The sequence below is a fragment of the Myotis davidii genome, unplaced genomic scaffold, assembly GCF_000327345.1.
Source record: "Myotis davidii unplaced genomic scaffold, ASM32734v1 scaffold462, whole genome shotgun sequence".
Classification (NCBI taxonomy): Eukaryota; Metazoa; Chordata; class Mammalia; order Chiroptera; family Vespertilionidae; genus Myotis; species Myotis davidii.
Window position 1 is genome coordinate 887,384 of NW_006293237.1, and position 4,582 is coordinate 891,965.

The following is a 4,582-nucleotide window of genomic DNA, read 5'->3' on the forward strand; positions in this document are numbered from 1 at the left end:
TCTTTCTCCACATCAGTTCTCAAAGCCAGAAGAAAGTTTGCTCTAAGGATGTTGTTTCCACCCAACTGGAGACTGAAAGGTGCAAGTCCTGGGCAGAGCAGCAGAGGAACAAGGCTGTGGATGGTGGGCGTGTGGGCCTGAGCCTGGAGTGTTTCTTATGCTGCTGTGGGCGAGCACAGCGTGTTTGTGCAACAAGAGGGAGGGCAAAGGGACAGGGTCCCCAGAGCATTGAAACTGGCCCAAAGTCCCTTATCACCTGTGATACATTGTCAATCAACACTGGCCCGGAATAAATAAACTCATATGTCTTATGAAGAAGTTTCTATGAATCAGAGAGACAGAATCCCTTAAGATCGAGTGGATGCTAAAAACCATTAGATGGCCCTAGCTGGTTTGGCTCAGTGGATAGAGCATTGCCCTGCAGACTGAAGGGTCCCGGGTTCGATTCCGGTCAAGGGCACGTACCTTGGTTACAGGCTCCTCCCCGGCCCCTGGGCAGGAGGCAACCAATCAATGAGTCTCTCTCACATCAATGTTTCTGTCTCTCCCCCTCCCACTCTTTCTAAAAATCAATGAGAAAATATCCTCGGGTGAGGATTAAAATAAATACATACATACATACATACATACATACATACATACCATTAGAGCAGTGGTTCTCAACCTTCTGGCCCTTTAAATACAGTTTTTCATGTTGTGACCCCAACCATAAAATTATTTTCATTGCTACTGCATAACTGGAATTTTGCTACTGTTATGAATTGTAATGTAAATATCTGATATGCAGGATGGTCTTAGCCAACCCCTGTGAAAGGGTCGTTCGACCTCCAAAGGGGTCGTGACCCATAGGTTGAGAACCGCTGCATTAGATGCAAGGCGAAGGAAGAACAGACATCCACGTGATGTCAAATGTCTGCTGGTCACGAGAGAGAAAGCTAATCTAACAATGGTGGGACAGAGGTGGGACATCCCTTCGGGGATGCTGTGGGGACTGCTCAGGTGGCCCAGGAGGGCTCTTGCCAAGTCTTGACTGGATTCTGATGCAGCCTTGGGACCCAACTTGCAGTTCACAGAGCGTCTCAGGGACGGACGGGGCCAGTTCAAGACACAAGAAAGCAAGCAGCCTGATCCAGAAGTGGGCTGTTCCCTGTTCTCCTCTGCAAATGAGTGTCCTGGGGAAGAGAGGAGGCTTAGAGAGGATGACTGTTCTAGATGAAAAGAGATTTAAGGGGCCAACATCCAAGTGCAATGGAGTCCTTTTTAAAAATATATTTTTATTGATTTCAGAGAGGAAGGGAGAGAGAGAGAGAGAGAGCTATCAACGGTGAGAGAGAATCATTGATCGGCTGCCTCCTGAACTCCCTCTACTAGGTCGACGCTCAACCACTGAACCAGGGGCAGAGTCTTTTATCAGGCATGAACAAAAGAGGAGTCAAAGGCGCTGGGGGGCATGGAGGGCCTACTGTGGAGTGACTCTCAGAGGACAGTGGGACCACTGCTGCCTGTGCATTGGATGGAAAATGGCACTGAGCCATTTAACAAAATGTGCTTGTCAAGAAATGCACATTGAGCCCTAGCCGGTTTGGCTTAGTGGACAGAGCGTCAGCCTGCAGACTAAAGGGTCCTGGGTTCGATTCCTTTCAAGGGCACGTACCTCGGTTGCAGGCTTCTCCCTGGCCCAGGCCCGGGTCGGGACTTGTGCAGGAGGCAACCAATCGATGTGTTTCTCTCACTTGGATGTTTCTCTCTGTCTTTTCCTCTCTCTTCCGCTCTCCCTAAAAAAAATCAATGAAAAAACATCTTCAGGCGAGGCTTAACAAACAAAAAAAGAGATGCACATTGAAGCATTTTGGGAGAAAATGGCCTGTAAACTTACTTTAAAATGCTGGGAAGGGAATAGAATGGAAGGAAAGGGAAGAGCAAACTAGCAAATAAGAGGAGCTGGAGGGCACTGCCTGGGTTTCATTACACTAGTCTCTCTACTTGTCGGTTTGCTCGATGGTGTTCAAAATTAAAAGGGAAAATAGTTTGATGGTTCCTCAATAAATAAACATAGGTATCGCAAGACCCAGCAATTCCACTCCTGGACATATACTCAAAAGAACTGCAAACAGGTGTGCAAATAAAAGCCTGTACATGAGTGTTCGTAGCAGCGCGATTCACCAGAGCGGCAACAGGTGGAAACAACCCAATGTCCACCATCTGACGAATGTAACGGATGAAACAAATGTGGTCGTACACACAATGGAATATTACTTGGCCATAAAGAGGGATGAGATGCCGATACATGCTACAATGTGGGCGAACCTTGGAGACATTATGCTCAGTGACAAAAGCCAGACACACAATAGGCCACAGATGGTATGATTCCATTTATATGATGTAATATAAAATTTCACAAGAGCTGTCTTGACCTAGTTTGGAACTTATTCCTGAAAACCGCCTTTTCTCTGCTTTTCATGGGCAGTTTGTTGAGCTCCCATCCCAGCTACCTCCCTCATCGTGGGGCCCTCTCTCTGGGGCAACTAAACATGTCCTCACCCCCTTATTGGGCTCCCACACTCAGGGGTCAGTACGAGAAAACTAGGGACAGTCCCTATGCCCAGAGGGACCCCGCGGAAACTAGCATGCTACCCCGATGCACCCCCATGTGGCAGCCTCCTCTCCTTTGAGTTGTAAGGAAGAGTTCTGCCTTTCATCTCTCTAGGTGTCACTGTCTTGTGACCTGCCATCAAAAAATATTCTTATCTTTAAAAATATGACATGGCCTTGGCAGGTGTGGCCCACTTGGGTGAGCAGCATCCTGTGCTCGGAAGGGTTGCCGGTTCGATTCCAGGTCAGGGCACATGCCCAGGTTCCAGGATCAATTCCCAGTCTGGGTGCATAGTGGAGGCAGCTGATTGATGTTTCTCTCTCACATTGATGTTTCTATCTCTCTCTCTAAAAAAAAAAATCAATAAAAAGATATTTTTAAAAAAACTAACATAAGACATGTACAGAATAGGAAAATCCAGTCAGAGAGCAGATCGGTGGGCATGAGGTGTGAGGGTGTATGTGTGGTGGGGGCGGGGGGGAAGGAGCGGTGTGTGTGTGTGTGTGTGTGTGTGTGTGTTTGACTGCTTTGTGGGTATAGGGTTTTCTCCATGAGTGATGAAAATGTTCTGGAACAAGACAGCAGTGATGGTTGCACAACATTGTTAATGTACTTAATGCCGCTGAATTATTCGCTTTAGAATGGTCAATTTTGTTTTATGCGAATCTCATCTCAGTAAAAAAGGGGGGGGGTCAAGAGGTGTGGCTGTCGAGTAATCATGCTGATGTCCACACGTTACATTTCATTCTGACACCCCATCAGTCACTGGGGGGACAAAACGAGCTATAAAGGTGTAGGGTGGAGACTAGTGGGAACATCCGGGCTTTCCAGACCAGCAGCACATTATTTTGAAGAACAGCACTTGCTTCTTTTCTCTCTCCCACGGCTGTAACGCCAGGTCATGGTCCATCTTGGAAAACAGAAAAGTCTAAAGGAAGAGGCGTTATCTACGGTCCCCCGCTCCAAGACATACTGTCCAAGCCCCCAGTGGAGAAACAGCCATTGAGCTGTGACCGCCTGAGAGAAACAGCATGACAGGCTCACCTGTAGATGGAGACCAACATTCAAGTTCAACACCACAAGGTGCACTGGGAGGTGCCAGCCACAATGAGTGGTCGTACGCAACAGCGTCTATGCTTGAGGCCTAGACCCCCAAAGTCAGCACACTTCCAAATCCTGGAAGGAAAGACACACCAAGCCCTTTCCTCACAGACTATAACTCCAAGTAACCCTGCAGGTGGGAATGGGATGATGCTCCTAGCACGTGCATAAGGAACAGTCTAGAACAGCCGTGGGCAAACTATGGCCCGAGGGCCGGCCCGTTTGAAATGAATAAAACTATTGAAAAAAAAGACCGTACCCTTTTATGTAATGATGTTTACTTTGAATTTATATGAGTTCACACAAACACTCTATCCATGCTTTTGTTCCGGCCCTCCGGTCCAGTTTAAGAACCCATTGTGGCCCTCGAGTCAAAAAGTTTGCCCACCCCTGCTCTAGAAGGAGCCTGTGGAGCTGGAGAGCAGCTTCTCCTAAGACCCTTTGACCTTGGGCCACCAGAATAGAGGAGAAACTGAAAGATGATTCTGGACCCCGAAGCTCAGCTTTCCTGAAACCTGGCACTGGGATGCAGGGGAGGGTCCATCGGACAGCAGTGCCCCGGGCCAGAAGCCAGGAAGGCCCTGCCAGCCTCCTCCTGGGCTGGTTTGCCCCCAAGAAGGGGGCAGACTCCCACCCCTTCACTGATCCTGGCAGAGGAAAAGCTGAGAACCAGGAGCCACCTGCTCACCCCGAGGGGGGAGGGGAGGAGTGCAGGGGGCGAAGTGAAGCGGGCTCCAAAGCCCAAAGCGGGAGGGGTGGCCAGTGGGCTTGGGCGCTGATGCCTTTGGAAGACCACGAGATGGGGCTATTTCCCCAGAAAAAAGAAAACAGAAAACAAACAAACAACTGGAAAGGCAGCCAGCAATCCCACCACTCAGGCTGGATCAG

The 4,582-nt window shown here is 48.9% G+C and overlaps 1 protein-coding gene across 1 annotated transcript in view; it reads right to left on the bottom strand.

Moving 5' to 3' along the window:
• ZFP92 (ZFP92 zinc finger protein) overlaps nt 1-4,582 on the bottom strand; it is a 10,051-nt gene that overhangs the window by 4,165 nt on the left and 1,304 nt on the right.